The sequence below is a fragment of the Rhagoletis pomonella genome, unplaced genomic scaffold (genome assembly GCF_013731165.1).
Source record: "Rhagoletis pomonella isolate Grant_MI unplaced genomic scaffold, Rhpom_1.0 Rhpom_scaffold_00011, whole genome shotgun sequence".
Lineage (NCBI taxonomy): Eukaryota > Metazoa > Arthropoda > Insecta > Diptera > Tephritidae > Rhagoletis > Rhagoletis pomonella.
Window position 1 is genome coordinate 15,850,108 of NW_023458565.1, and position 17,053 is coordinate 15,867,160.

Genomic DNA, 17,053 nt, shown 5'->3' on the forward strand with positions numbered 1-17,053 from the left:
CCAACTAAATTATTTTTTTGACTTATACGGACCTAACGTCCGTAACTTACATATCTACACACAATATAATTTCTGAAAATAATTTGGGTGTTTTTAGCAATTCTAAACAAAAAACAACGTAGAAGAGAAAAAACAAAGACATACCTCTGTACATATGTCTATATACATACATACATACATATGTGAATGTATTTATGTCCAAATGTATCAAAATCCATCCAATAAGTGGGGGCGCGTTCGCTATACGAATTCTTAAATGTGGGTTTGACTTAGAAGAGAATGGCTGAGTTTGTCGATATGATGAGAGTAAATTGTGGGGTCAAGAAATCTATTTTGGGAACTTGTTTTAGAATTGGATAAATTCATAAATGCCTATTAACACACATGCATGTACATATGTACCTACTTATGTAAGTGGAATACTCGTAAATGTTATGCGCGTGCGCAAGTGCCCAAAATGCTAGCGAGCGGAGATCACAGAGGTAGCAGATTGGGGGGTGAGATAAATGAGGGGATATGTTCTAGCTAGACCTACTGTGTGGGTGGCATACAACATTGTAGATAACACTAGGTAAAGAAGTAAATGGAAGCGGCAACCAGTGTGACCAAATGATCACAAAAAAAAATGAATCTACATTGACTTTAAAATTAGTTTAGAAAAAGTTAGAGGCAGTGAAAAAAATAAGCTTAAAAAGTCAGCACTTTTATGCCGAAATTCAAATTCAGATGAAACGTCCCAGTGGAACCTAAGAAGCCTTTTTTTAAATGAAAGTTTCAGGCATTCTAAATCGACTTTTCCTAGAAGGAGCAAATTTTGGCGAGATATTTAATGATGCAGTACCGGCCGGGATGGGCGGTATCGGGAAGGTCTTTAAAACATTTCGCCGGTGGAACGGGATTAAAATCCTTTCTCCATACTTCCGATAAAACAGCAACCTACGCAAATTCAGAAAATCTTCCTTAAAAACGTTTTACGAAATAGTCACTTTTTTATGTTTTATTGACACTAAAACGAAAAGCAAGGCAAAAAATAAAATAACGGAAGAGGTCAGATTTTTTATTATTTAAAATTAATTTGAAAGAACTGTGAATTAATCTTAGTGATATATTTCGAGACTCACGGGGCCCGCGGTAAAATTCTGAAAAACGTCGGGCTGGGCGGGTTCGGGACTTAAAAATTGAATTTAGGGATGGGCGGAATCGGGAAGGGAGATTTTGCCATCTCTACTACCAATTTAAATTTGCTCCATTCACACCGCGACACGAATACTCTAATTTTTGCTTTATTTGACATCCGTTTCTTTGGCGAAAAACCCCTTCTCGTTTGCTTCCGAACATCACAAGTATTGCAAGGTCTTAAAAGAGTTTATTAAAAAAGTCCTCATTTCGCTGACTGATTTTATGATAGAAGTAACATACATATGTAGCCGCAATTAATCTTTCACCTTGGCTGCTCGAAATTCGAAAGATTATTCTCATTAGTCAAACATTTCCGGGTAAGAAAAAAGGATAAGTGGATAGTTTGCCGCAATTTTTTTACATTGCAATAAAATCGTTTTCTTGAAGCCCTAAAAAGATCAAAATTGCCTATAAATATGTAGCATTGAGAAGGCCAGAAAATAGCACGAAGCTAGATATATAATTCCGAGGCTAGAACAAACATAAAATTGTTAGATCTAGTCTCAAAAAGTCTAACCTGGCCACACTAGCAACCATTTGGGGGAAAAATTCAGTAATATTCCGTAATTAAATTGTTATTAAAGTTTATAATTTCCAAAATTTTCTTTTTGATGCAGAAATGCGTCTAGATGCTCTAGGAATATTTCTACATCAAAAAGAAAATGTTGATAAAATGTCGCTTACATTATTTTGGCGGTTAGGGCTCAGATTTTCAAAACGTAAAACAAGTCGAGGCAAGCAAGAAGAATATCGAGGAAGTGATGTCGGGTGTTTCAGCAAATTTTGAAGTTCTATAGTCTAAGTGCCCAGGGATAAGACCAAACTGGTTTCAACCGGTTTTTAATTTTTTTATGCATTTTTTTTTATATTTATTTTTCGATTAGATGAACTATGAGTGGGTAAACATAAATATAAAGAGGTGGTTAGTGTCGTCGGGGCATCTTATTCAAATTGAACTGAACAGTTTAACCTGCTACAATATCCATAATGGAGTGCGCCGAAGTTTCTATGGCGAACTTCTGCGATAGGTGGCATTGGTTTCCGATGATGGAATTCAAGGTTTGAGAGTTGCTTGTCTATAACAACGGATGGTGCATTACCATTCCCAAGACACTCGGTTCTACATGCTCGAGTTTTTTTTCTGAAAAAGGACTGCTGTTGTGACGATTGAATCCTTTTAAGATCGATGAACTCCATTAAGTCTAAATTTCTAGTTTTACATAATTATAATCCAAAACACGTTGATTGACCAACGAAACATAACATCACCGATATCTGAACCACTTTCTGGGTGACCAGTTGATGGTAAATGCTCTCGGGAATGCATTGTTAAAAACCTCCGCTATATCGAGGAACGCTAAAAGGGTGTATTATGGAAGGCGTATTGGTCTAAATTCACTTGGTTTGGCATGATGGGCTCTATCCATAGTATTTGGCTATAAAAAATTGTTGGACAGTCAATAAAAATGGTTTTTATCCAGGGTCTACGTTTACTACCACGATTCATAAAATAAAGGTCGCGCCATTCGCGGACCGCTAACCCTCTCATCGTCGATTTGACAGCATCCACCCAATCGCTGACGTCTTAAAATACTTTTGTTTACATTCACTGTTGCCAACTTAATGCTTTTCGCACCAAATTTAGTGGGTATTCAAAACGCGAAAATTTTTGAGTTTGGTGCTTGGTGCGTTTTTGGTGCTTTTGTTTTTAGTTTGAAGACACCAAATTATAAAATCTTAAAAAAATGGAAGCAAAATTTATAGCAATCATAAGCGTGGTAAGCAACTTCTTCACAAAAATTTTAATAAAATCATGGCACAATCATAAGCGACAACAAAATATGTGGCAGCACCTTCAATCAAGCCAGAAGAAATCGACCGTCGTGCAAGAAACATTGATTTTTATTAATTTGAATCGACATCCTTACAATATAATTATGTATGCATATAAAGTCCATAAAATACACCAATAAATATTTGGTGCTTTTTCAAATTCAAAACTTGGCAATACTGCCTTTTGTTCGATGCTTCCTCTTTTTCTTGTCGAGTTCGTCTTGCTCTCTCATTCTGGTATTTATTGACGTCACGGCCAGTTACTCTCAGCTCGATTGGCGCAATCTTGTATTCTATCATTCTTGGTTTACTACTATGTTCCAAGGTATGAGGTAGTTGGGCCTTGTGAGTGATTCCAGATGCAGGAAATGTATAGATAGAGCTCCCGTGCAGTATTTTACAAGTTCTGCTGTTCGTGTATCGGTTCAAACTTTTTATTAGAACAGTAAATTTCTGGTAATACATATATGTATATGTATATCGAAAAAAAAACATTTTTCTCCATGCCAACAGACTTTAGATAGATACATAAATTAATTATTTACTTTATCCTCAAAGAAGACAAAGTTGTGAAAACTCACCCGCTGGTTCCAATGACATTTAGGTCGTTGAAGAAAAACCACCATACAGTCGACCACAGTGAATACACAAAACAGGCAAACTTCCATCTCGCAGATAACAACATCCACCATGGAAAACTCGAATGTATTCCCCCGTACTAAGGCGGGCAGCACAAATACAAAAACAACGAGAACGGAGGAATGGCAAGAGAAACTCAAAATATAAAGAAATGGGTTTGTCATGCCAGAATTTCACGTATCTACCATGAAGGGGACGAACCGAAAATCGAGCAAAAGTAAACCCTAACGAACGAAGCCAAGCAAACTACATAGCATACTATACTTACACATGTACACAAACATAGTACTTACTTACGTATGCCCGATATATTTAGTATATCTGTGCAGCCATACTCGTACGATGTATGTACATATACAACAGACCTTACTTCTTTTAAAGGTATACACATTTTACTTTTAATAATGGAAACGTAGAATTTTATACAAAATCCCTCAAAAGGTTCAAGAGATGCTATGCAGAGAAGCCAACAACAGCGCTGCTTCAATCGATAGCGCTGCTAACTCTGTGCATTATGTATGCATGTATGTATGTATGCGTGTATTGTCTTTGCTGGTGTTTCAACAGCAATCTCCTTATCTTCGGTGATATCGCACAGCTGTGGTGTGGATGAAAGGACGTAAAGGACGTCAGACGTAGAATGATTGAACGATTTAGTTATTATGTTCAGTAGGGATTGTTATTGCTCTCAAGGTTGCTTTGTGTTTCGGTTTGGGGTCGTTTGGTCTAACTCTTCTTAAACTCAGTGTAGTTAGCGTTGTTTGTATTATTGCTGAAGTAGTTGAAATGATGGGCATACATATACATACTTATGTATATAGTAACTAATAAATATGGATGTTTGTATATATATATGTACATATGTATGCATTAATATATCTCCTTCAATATAAGGTCACTTAAGACATGGCTTACTCGGTGACTGACCCCACAACTGCAAACGTTTCAATGTATAGGGCTCTACGGGTACTGTCCGTTATAACTGGTAAAATGTATTTGTATTTGTACAGTTAATGCAGCATAAGATACGGAAAAGAGAAGAAAATGAATATTCCAAAATGATGTCCCAAGTAAGGCAACCTGTATTTTCAAAATAGCCGACAGTTTCGTTTTAAACATAAAAAAAAATCAACCTGCATTTGTTTGTGGTCGCTAAACTGGAGATGTAGTTGGTAATTTGATTTGAAATAAAATATATATTAAAAAAAAGTATTTTTTTTTGCTTCTTCGTCTGCTTTTCAAAGTGAAATTTCTGAGAAGTTTATGTTAAATATATAGTTGGCAGCTGTTTAAAAAATCTTATTCACCTTAATTCATCATTAAATTGAAGGTTTTAGTTTAAAAATAGGCTTGAAGAGGGTTGACACCTTTTACTACAAACTAAACTAGTTATTTTAAGGCCCTAAATGGTTCCCTTTTCATTACATACAAACGCAGGATTCTAAACGTGGTTGCTAGGCATCGGGACACACTGATTTGACCGGGTTTAATACTAGCTAATTTTTCATTATATAGTAAACCATTGCACAGTGGACTGCCCCATACACAAAAGTCAAAATTTGTAATTTTTCAAAAACGGATTTCTGGAATGGCTTTTTAATGCAAATATATTGACATTTTATGGTGAATGCCGCATTTGACACATGAAACGGTACTTTCGCGCTTTCAAAAACAATACATGTGAAAAAAGTAATTTGATATGAAAAATGCGTGTAAATTAAGCCAATTGTGGTTTTAAATAAAATCCAAATAACGATGGAAACGCAAGAAACAGGTATGTTTTATAAGTTAGCCAAAGAAAAAAAACTTTATTTCGAAAATGATCTTCAGGAGTGTTGCCACCTGTTTTGGAGTTCAAAATAAATTTTATCAAAAAGTTGAATAAAATATTTTATACGTAAATCAAATGAAGAAGAGGTGTAAGAAATCTTCATTTCGAAAACGTTTTTTAAGAGTGTTGCATGGGAAATCAAGAAAATTAATAAAATGTTTTATACCATCGAAGCCTTATCTATACATATAATAAATTTGTAACAGGTCGATGCTTGCACATTATAGATATTAAATAAAAATGAATATGGAGGGTGTTTATTAGCACAAAAGAAGTCAAATCATCATCAAATTTTGTTTGTCTTTCTCTCTGTAAGTTTGTACGTGCATCACTCCGAAACTAATGCTTGCAATCGAATGCAGTTTTCACCGATGTATTGCTAGAGGTCTAACTTAGAAATATAGAAGAAGAAAACCCGAGAGTTGCCACCTGTTTGAAAATTGAATTGATAAGATAAAGTAAATACTGCAATATGGCTGTCAAAATAAAGGGGTTTAAGAAGGTTTACAGCCGAAAATATTTTTGGAGAAGTTTGGCAGCTGTTTGAAATTTTTAATTTAATTTAATTGATAAGATACATAAATGAAATATTGCAATATGGGTAGCAAACTAAAGAGGTTTAGGAAAGTCTACTGCCAAACATATTTTTGATGAGGGTTGCCACCTTTTTGAAAACTTTTATTCAATAAAATTAATAAAATAATCGAAATATTACAATACGGGGTATCAAACTAAAGAGCTTTAAGAAAGTTTACTGTGGAAAATATTTTTGAGCAGGGTTGCCACCTATTTGAAAAATATAATTCAGTGAAACTGATAAGATAAGGTAAATATTCACGAGTTATAGATTATAAATTAAATTTAAAGGAGAAAGCCTATACTTAACCTACTTTCTAAATACCTTTGAAAATATATTTACTAGAGCCCACATTCATAAAAAGTAAAGAATGCTTCATAAATCGAAAATTTGTTTGAAAAACTCAGTCTTCATAAAGCTCTTTAAATCTAATTTATTTTTTATGAATGAGGTCATACGAGTTTTGGGAGGATGTAACAACACACGAATACTTTTAGGGCGCAGTCAATTAGCTAATAGTATCTTACATAAACATTTACATCAAATTAGTTTGAAAGCATTTTACTTAACAAACTTTTTCCGATTAAGTTAAATAAAAGAAAAAGAAGACAGTTTAGCATTGATGTGAAACTAAAATTGTATTTTCATATTCTTTGTACTTAAACGGATGAATTAGTTAAAATTTTCATTCACCATGTCCCCAGTCAAAATTTGTATCCCCAGGAAAGGGAAATATTCCCAGGAAAGGCAAATATCAATACTGGCTCGACTGAGATAATCATCTCGCTAGCAGCATCAAAATGACCAGCACAACTCTTAAGCATTCAATACAACAGATTAAGGTGCAGTTGTAACTTGTCAGCAGAACGTTAAACCGTGGTATCACGCAGGCGGGACCGCGGGCAAAAACTAGTACAAGAATAAGAAATAAAAACAGAGAGGGTTATTAGTACTTGTAACTTTTAATTGCAAGAACACTTAAATGAAAAACTTACAAAAATGTTTAACTAGATTATTTTGAATTTATGCCGACCGGCATGGTCGAGAATAAACGAGAAACATTAGAAACACGCCACATGGGCGAGTATACATAGCTAGCTATATTACGTCACTATGTAACCGAAGTAAATGTGTAAATTTGGTGCGACTAGAAAAACTTAGAGTTTAATTGAAGTCGCTGCGCCAAGCACCGGTTTGTGGTGGCACCTTGAACTAACGAAATTCCAGGCAAACGGCATAGCAAAGCAAACAACATGGCGACTACCATATCGGCAATCGAATCAACTAAGCGCCGACTCTGAATGCCCCAACAATGACCCTTTTGTTCTACCAGCATTCAAGTTGCTAAGTCTGTTTTCTGTTCCACATATTTACACTGAGCTGCGTCCAAGAATTACTTCTGGCAAGTATCTTCGATCAAAATTAAATGTTTTTTTATTTTTTATTTTTAGTTTGTGTATCTTTGCCTCCAAATACGTAGGTATCTATCTTTAAACACATCCATGCCTATGTATGTATGTACATACATATCCCCAAGCATGCAGCCATACTTTAACCGCATACAAATCCATAAAAAGTTATATCATCCATCCAAACGACCACATCGTCCGGACGCCTGTATGTGCCAGAGCGAGTTGGCAAATATCCAGATATTCGTACACAGATACAGAAAATGACTTGCCCGAGAGTAGAATTCCATTTCATGGTTTCATCGTTATACCGATGACTCTGCCAGTTTTTCAAGTAGTTCGAGTTTGGGTTGTTGCTCACTGGGACGTTGGATGATTTTAATAGCAGCTGGGCGATGGATGATGCTGTCGACGATAATCCCCAGTTGTAAGGCAAGGAAGCAGCAGTGCAGAGGGAGAATACATACATACATACACATGTATGTGTAGATATGTTTTTTGTCAGAATGGCATGTATTTGTATGCATACATACATACATACATACAAACGAATATGTATAAGCACGTACATTTGTATTTATAATTATATATTATGTAGTAGTAGGAGTATTCAAGAATGGGATCAATGCTCGTGGGCTATATGAAATAGTACTGCTGCTATAAGTCCCCCAAGGGTTGGATGAAATATTTTATACATTTTGGTATAGTATGTGCATATGCGTATAGCTACGAGTAATACTACCAGCTACTGCTGGCAATGTGCTAAGTTCAACTCAACGAGTTTCCACGCCACCCTGCGCTTGCAACCGACAAAATAATATTCTCTGTAAAAAAAGTTTGCGGATCGAGCATGCTCAAAGCAACAACGAAAATAATGGAATAACACTTTTAGTAGGGGAATATACGAGCATGAAAACATACATACATATTTATGTATAGATACCTATGTAATTTTATACCAGAAGCCATAGCGAGACGTGGTGCATACTGTAATTTTTTGTGATCTGGTGGTGGGTCCACACCCTTAGCGAGTTTAAACAAAAATAGAATGAAAAATAAATCCATTTCGATTAGATAAAAATGTATCTTAGAAGCTTTTGAAACGTTTGTAAATATACCTGGGAAGATGGATTGAAATGTCCCCGTAAACTAAGAGATTTACCGACAATACGTGGATATGAAAGAACAAATCGACACCTGAGTGGAAGAACGACTTATCTCGGTAGCCAGTTCGAAAACGCCCTATCTCAGAAAACGTTTCAAGAACGTCCTATTTCGGAATTTGGCTGAAGAACGACCTATCTCATTACATTTTCAGTATCCTTTCAGTTGATATAGGACGTTTTGCACCGAGTTCTGAGATACGGTGTTTTTCTCAAAAATTCTGAAATAGGAATGCCCTATTCCAATCAAATTCTGATGTATGGTGTTTTTTGAGGTAGGACGTTTTCGAGCTGGCTGCCGACTTAGGTCGATCTTCCACTCAGTTGCGGAAATGTTCTCATCGGAAACAGTCGCTGCAGTCGGATGCAGTCGCTTTTTGAAACAGTTTTTTCGTAGGTCTTGAATTTCACTTGTCCGTATACCTCATCTAGAAGCGCACATTGAAACACCATCACCGAAGAAATATAGCGATTCTACAATAGCGTAGTGGCAGTGGCAGAGACAGTTTTTAACACGCAGTAACAGTTCGAAAAACTGCCGCTGCCACTGCCACTGCGCTCTTGTAGAATCGCTAAATGTCGGATGTTAGCGAGCCCGAAAGAAAAAAAGAAAGCGAAGCTGCAGAGAAAAAAATTGCCTCCTACAGGGTCACGCTCCGAACGGACTCAACGCGAACTATGTGGCTCTGTTATAGGGAGCTGAGGAGGGAAGCGAGACGAATTTGCCACAATAAGAAGAGAGAGGCGAAGAGCTTGAAATGCTGAACAACAACAAAAACGCCCGAAAACTTTAAAAGAGAGTACCGCAACTTACAAAAGGTTTGAAGACTAGGGAGTTTGAAGACTGTAAGAGCACCTGGCGATCTAGTCTAAGTTATCAGATAACTTTAGACCACGGGAACCGGTTTTTTTTTATCGGAAAGGTGGTACCACAAGGGTGGCCCCATAATACAGTTGGCTTTAGTTCAGATCATTGGATCATGAAGAAATTAACGGCGCCGCGCTAAATGAATAAAACCCACCAAAGATTGAAGAACTGAGAATCCCATCCACCCATGCACACAGGAAGATCTGCCCTGCCCTCGGGCAAGTCCAACATTGACACAGTTATGAATTCTTTGGCAAAGGCTCAGCACTTCTTCTGTACCTACGGGGACCTCCTCTACGGCATCGAAGCCCTGTCCTGTCGATCAGGAGGAAAGGGGGCTCCTGCAGATGCATCACCTAAGGCGGCAGTGGGGATATCACTGCGTCTGATCGATACTTTAATATCGAGAGATCTGAGACAGAAGGATATTAAAAGGGAATATCTAACAACAGAGGAACTGGGTGTAACTCCTTAACTTGAGCTTAATCCTTTTTAGCACCGCAACGGGAGAAACAAATCTCCTTTCCTCTGAAGGAAATTGTAAACACTCATAAGAATGGATATATACAGCAAAACTGTGCTATAGTCCGTAAGAAATTCGGTAGTCCTGTAGGGACATCCTTTAGGAGAACTCAAGACTCTTCCCTAATTGTGCGGACGCAGATCAGGTCAAGATTAGCCGGTCGTGGACTATGAAGCTATTTCAATAATCTGGAAATAATCAGTAAGAAATCGCGAAAGGTTCACCTTGATGCTAATTTTCCTTGAAATCCTACCACAGGTAGTTACCTAGCTCGAAAGCTGGACACTGTGGAGTTCTGGAGGGTTTTGATTCCATCCCTGGCCAGACAGATTACGGTGCGCTTCCGAAATGGCTCCCAGTAGCTCCTTTTCTACCTACATTTCCACAAAGGCGCACGGGGTAGGGAGGGGTTATCGGCAGAAGATAGCAGTGTACTACTTAACGGATGGATCAAAACTTGGAAGCAGGGTTGGTGGAGGTGTCTTTTGCTGCGAGCTCTACTTCAAAACTATGTTACGGATGTTACAGTGTCTTTCTGGTGCGAATAGCTACCACCAAGAGAGCGGTAGACACACTACTGAAGAGTCTCTTGTTAGTTAACATGTTGGCTATGGTGGTGCGCTCGAAATAGGCTTGATCCCCTACCTGACTCTTAACAGATCTCTGTTGTGTCAGCTGTGAAGAGAATGGTGAGGTAGAAGGTAGCACTTATTTTAGACTGTCGGCTATCGCGAGGCGCGAAGATGGACACATTTTCGTAATTTCATAATCGGCTCACGGCGTTTCGCCGACTAAGTTAATAGTCTCAGTTCAGCTTTCTTCTATCACAAAGGAAAATCTCCTACCGACCTACTTTTTCTTTTTTGTCTCTGTAACCGCCTAGCGATTTTGGGCGAGTTCACCAAAGCACACCACTCACTCTTCTTCTATGCCAATAGGAAATGCCAAGTGAAGCCAAGTCCTCCTCCACCTGGTCTTTCCTTGGGAGTAGGGGCCTCCCTTTTCCTCAGCTACCACAAGTGGGTTCCGAGTTGGATACTTTCGAGCTGGAGCATCGATGTCCATTCGAACGACATGGCCCAGCCAGCCTACTCAGTCCAAAGTAGCACTTGTTGGCAAGAGTAATTCTGTGTTGGATTTCGATGCGGACATTATTATCGGCCTTAATACTGATTCGTAAATAAACGTTATTCTGTACTTTCTCGAAATTATAACTGTCAACAATGACGTCCGTACCAAGGCGCGAATTTGCTGACTATTTGTTTGATGACAAGAGATACTTCGGCTTGTCCTCGTTTATCACCAGACTCATTCGCTTTGCTTCCCTATCCAACTTGGAAAAGGCAGAAAAGACTTCGCGGTTTTTGTTACCGATGATGTCGATGTCATCGGCATAAGCCAGCAATTGCACGCTCTTGTAGTAAATTGTTCCTGAGCGGTTCAGTTTAGATTAAAGAAATCCGATGAAAGGCAATCACCTTTTCTAAATCCTTGTTTGGTATTAAACGGCTCTGAGCGGTCCTTCCCGATTCGGAGTAGATGGTATTGCTCAACGTCATATTACGTATGAGTTTCGCGGTGATACTAAATTCAGACATCGCTCTTGGTCTTGAAACCTTCGTAAGTCGTCCAACCCTCTGGTAAACTTTTCGGGTGTTTTTCCTGGCGGCCAGCATTTCAAGCTCTTCACACTCACGCATTTCGGCCACTCCCTGCATATTGCGGCAAATACGTCTCGCTTCCCTCTTCAGATCCCTATAGCGGTCCCACATAGCGTGCGTTGCGCTCGATCGCAGCGTGGCCATGTAGGAGGCATCTTTTTTCTCTGCAGCATCCTGACACTCCTCATCGTACCAGTTGTTCCTTCGGGCTCGCTGAAATCCGACTACTTCTTCGGCAGCGGTACTTAATGAACGGTAAATGTGGTTCCATTACCCGTATATGTCGGTTTGTTGAAGAATTCTCTCAGAGAGCAGGTGTGAAAGTCGAATAGCGAACGCATTGACCGTCTCTTGTGACTATAGCTTTTCGACGTTAAGCTTTCCTTGCATTTTAGGGCGCACACTTTTTTGGCTGTACAGAGGCGGATGCCTATCTTGGCTGCAACAAGAAAGTACGTCTAAAACAATGGACGCATGGCTTCCATTTATCACAGCATGATTGATTTGGTTTCTCGTTTTTCGATCTGCAGACAGCCAAGTAGCTTGATGGGTCTTTTTATGCCGGAACCCAATACTGCATACTACCATGCATCGGGCTCCGGCGAAGTCGATCAGCCTCAGTCCGTTATCGGACGTTTCGCCGTGGAGGCGAATTTCCCAACGGTGGCGCCAAATATCTCTTTATTCCCCACCTGGGGCATTGAAAGCGCCAAGCACGACTTTTATATATATTGGCTCTATAATCTTTTACAATACACCCACTTAGACTTATGGCGGATTCAACATTTTAGTTCAGAACTTGTCTTCCATGTGGTTGTTGTTGTTGCACTTCTCTCCCAGAAAAAAACAACTTAACACGATAAATCCGCCTTTAGAGCCGTTTTTCTTCAAGTACCTAGCTTTTGAAACTTATCTTCAAATATATATGTTTTTTTTTTTTTTAATTTGTGTTTAGAAGGCAGTTAAATTTTAAAACCGACCTCGAAAATTACTAGGAAAAAAATATTTTTATAACGCGCTTTCCAAATATGAACCAAATGCGGGTTTTCCAAATATCTCAACTCCTGCGGCACCTATCTACAATAAATTTTTTGACCACAAATGCCTTTGGCTTTGCAGCCAAAACTCAAATAATTTAATTTATTATATTTTTTTACTTTTAAGCGATGCATTCAACTTAAGACCCACTGTGATGCATTTAAACTGGATAATAGGGGCTTCTCTTTTTATTAAAACACACTGCAGCAGCAATACCTAAAAAAAAAAACAATTACACACATACATACACATTTTTACTAGCAGGGATTTTATGGCGTATATAAACGTTTTTATAACACAACTACCAAAAAAAAATACTAAATGTTTTCTGGCGTGTATGTATGTCTGTGTGTGTGTGTTCCAACGAAGCCCCTCGTTTCGTGTGAGCTCGCTTAATGCATTTTTTTTTATAGACCCTTACCCTAAAAATTTACCCAAATGTTCAGTATAATATTTGTACGATTATGCGAGCATCATAAATAAAAAGGCCCCTAAATGTGAACAGTGGGTTTTATAATAAAAAAAAAAAATATATATATATATATATATGCACATACTATATGCACACAAGAGACACATATGGACACATGTAGCTATGTGTCTACATACATACATACATATATCTACATATATAGCTTGCCTAAAAATAGACAAAGATAAGTGGGCGTAGTCATCACCACTGTCAGGCAGCAAAAAATTGTTCGACTAAAAACTCTATGGCTCTCACTGTAGTGCGCGGGCCTTACCAACTCTGCAATCGCCCGATTGTCGGTGCTGCATAGACCCACATCGACAGACCGATACGTTAAATGTGGTGTATCTATAGCTACGTAATGCTATGCATTCCACACCCTGCGAACGCAACAGAACCAAAGCAAATATATATATATATATATATATATATTTACCTACCCAGCTATATTTTTGAAAATGTAATGTAGCCTCTTGCTTTTTAGGTGTGTACAAGTACGAGTAGTATAGAAATACAAATCTGCAGGGAAGCTAAATACTTATAGATACAGCGCATATGAATTTTATAGCATGCGGACCAAACCCGTTTAATTGAGTTCTATCGTGATTACGTAAATTTACTACATACATACAAACATATATATGTATGTGCGGTGTGCCCACAAGAGTGAAGTTTTTCAAGTAAGTATTTATATATGTATGCATGTAAAAAAAAGTACATAGGAGTCCATGATTGCGTGCCTACGGCGGTGCTACTTCGTTGTATACGCTTTCAAAACCCAATGCCAAAAGCCTTTGAAACTCTACCACTCGCAAGAGCGCAAAACCAGTTCGAGTCTTAAGCCATATATATAAAAAGTAGAATAGCCTTAGATAGGTATCGCTCGTTATACGAACCATACAAGGCAGCTAGCTAGGTATACAAGCCGAAAAAACGCGCCAGCCAGCCATCCAGTCAACCAGTCAACCAGCCAGCTAGTCAGCGAAGCAAGATGATGATCAAATAACCAACCAGCCGTCCGTCTGTCTATCTAACTGCCCGTCCGTCTGTCAGACCGTCTTTCAAAGCTTAAGCACCAAACTTCTGCCTGCATCTGTAGTGCGACTACCTCATCGACGGGCTGCTTCTTCAGTACTTGGCCTCAATGGCTTTTGTTTACTTTCTACCACTAACGACGCGGACGACGACGACGATGCGGACGACGACCACGGCTCATGTTAGCTGTAGCAGTACATAGTTGGTTGTATTCACCGACTTTTCCTTCTAAAAAAAAAAAAAACCTCCGTCGACAACGTCAACCATCCATTTATCGCCGTAGTCATCGTTAACAACGCCTCCGTTTTCTTTTTCCTGTGCTGTCGTATAGTCGTCGTAGGTAGTCTTTCAGTTGGGTTCTGCTGCTGTTTAAGTCGCTTCGCATCACGAACGACATCGTTTGTATACTTTATTGTGCCTCAACACAGCTCATAGTTTTTGGTGGCTCGACTCACAGTCAAGCTGCCTGCCTGGTCGTTTTTACCTTACCTAGTCTACCTCTAAGCGCATAGTACGTCCCAGCAGCAACCACATAGCCAACGACCGACAGACCGACCGACCGACCGACTATCAACCATCCCAGCCAACCATCCATTCAAGCCATTAATTTAACTCTTGGATGTGTGCGTACAACTGCATTGGTGTGTGTGTGTGTGTGTGTGTGTGTGCATGTATTTGGGTGTGCATTGTATATAGAGTTGTTTTTATGCATATACATCGTACATCGCTTGGCTGACGGCTGACGGCTGTCGACTTGAAACGACTATGGATGCCGGGCCACAATGCTTGGAGGATTTTCGCCTATATGCGCGTATGGGAAAAACGAGTATTATTTTGGGGCGCACGAGACCTCGACCACCAAGTCGGTCGAATGTACTTTTCATTTAGTGCTGAGCAGTCGCGTTGAACGTTTGTGTTTTCTCGTCGTTGTCGTCGTTGTCTGCTTCTCGATGGTGTTGTGTATCTAACTTTTGGCATACATACATACATACATGTACTAACTATACTCTACAGTGGTGTCGTTCAAAGAACAACATTCTCTCTCTCGAGTTGTGGTGCAGAGTGCTACAGTTTCTAGCAGCTACAACTGTGCTTACAACGATTTTTTGTTGTTTTTTTTTGGATTTTGATTTGAAAAAGTATTGAAGAACAGCAGCTTGTTTGTTAGTTAATTGTGCGCGCGCTTTACTGGATATAAAGAATTCAATTCAAATAATAATCGACATCTTAAAATACATATTTACATATATGTAGCTCACATGGAAAGTGGTTTTTGAGCATATATACGTACATGCATATGTAGATATATCACAAGCGGAGGTCAGAGCACCGATTCATTTGAGTTTATAGTATACATATATAAAATACTGTCTACTGTACTTCGTGTTGGGGACTGTCAGCCGGATATAGATTTCCCCCAACCAGTAATTTGCAGTCGTGCATACTACATACCGATATTCAAGGCATACTACGTGCTTACATATTCCGCTGGGGTCGTGCAAATACGAAAGAGAACAGCGAGTCAGTGGAGCGTTGGATACGAGTCGCTTGAAGTGTGATACATAGACGTGAAGAGTGGGGTCTTGAGATTTTGTGCTTGTGTTCAAGGTAATTATCATTCATACATACAAATGTTTGTGAAAGTGCAAAGTATAGACATAAATAAATATGTATATATATATATGCATGTATTTTGTTTTTGTTATTTTATCGGCATGCTGTTTGTTATTACATACATACATACTATTTTATTTTGTTTCATTAGATTTTTCTTTTTTGTTTTGCTACGGTTTGTTTTAAGTGATGTTGACATTTTTTTTTTTTTCGCACAGCTGATATGCTTGACGACGACATCAGTTGGGTGGCATTTGTTTTGTCTGTATGTACTACTATATGTATATATGCATTTGTATGGTTTTTTTTTGTTTTCCCTTTTGCTAAATATTCTAAAATTTGCACACACGTCAGCGTAGTGCGCTAAAAACCGGCTACTGCTTGCTCTTTTTTTTTGTTTTTTTTTGCGCGCGTGAATACCATTGATAAGCTGAGGAGAAAGAAGCTAGTGAAGACAGCTGATGAAACATATTGTGCGCGTTTGTTGTTATTTAGTGAAGTGCACATGGTCTTTAAAAGTGTTTACATGTGTACACAAACATACATATGTACATACATATTTACATATTAGGGTGGCTGCTATTAGGCACTTTTTAAATATATGAATATTTTTGCTGCGATTTAGTCACAGTAGAATAAGGATAAGACTAGGAACTTCAACTTAAAAGTAAAAAAATTATTAAAGGTAAAAAAATGCTTTAAAACCTTACAGTAAATTTCGGATTAAGAGTCCTGCGAAAGTCATTTATAAAAATCCCGCTTAATGAAACTTTTGGTATTTACATCTATATATATAAAATTAAGTGGCAAAACTTCCTGTTCGCATACTCCTCCTAGACGGCTTGCCCGATATCAAAGAAATTTTCAGGGGTGATTGGGGTCTGTGTGGAGGGTGCACATAAAATGAAATTTTCAGAAGTGATTGGGGTCTGTGTGGAGGGTGCACATAAGAAATTTAATGTGTGTATCATTGCACGTTTTGCAATTAATTCTGTTTGGCTTTACGTGTTTTTTTTTGATTTTTATTATTGTTTTGCCGCAAGATTGGCAGTCTTGCCTTTTACTAATAAATAAACAGAAACAGCTGGCGAATGTTTACAATTATTAAAAAACATTGACAACAATTTAATTTATAATCTTATAACTGGAGTCTACTATCGCACCTTTTCCTCAAACGTGTATTAATTCAATATTCAAATAACGTATATTTA

The 17,053-nt window shown here is 38.3% G+C and overlaps 1 protein-coding gene across 3 annotated transcripts in view; it reads left to right on the top strand.

Annotated features, from left to right (window-relative positions):
• Positions 1 to 17,053, top strand: part of LOC118746693 — a 101,246-nt gene that overhangs the window by 70,223 nt on the left and 13,970 nt on the right. The window contains exon 1 of one of the 3 annotated variants that reach the window (XM_036480577.1): positions 15,096 to 15,836. The exons of the other annotated variants lie outside the window; for them this stretch is intronic. The gene's annotated coding sequence lies outside the window, so the exon portion shown is untranslated. Of the gene's footprint in view, positions 1 to 15,095; positions 15,837 to 17,053 lie in introns of those variants that run through there. 3 annotated transcript variants of the gene reach the window in all.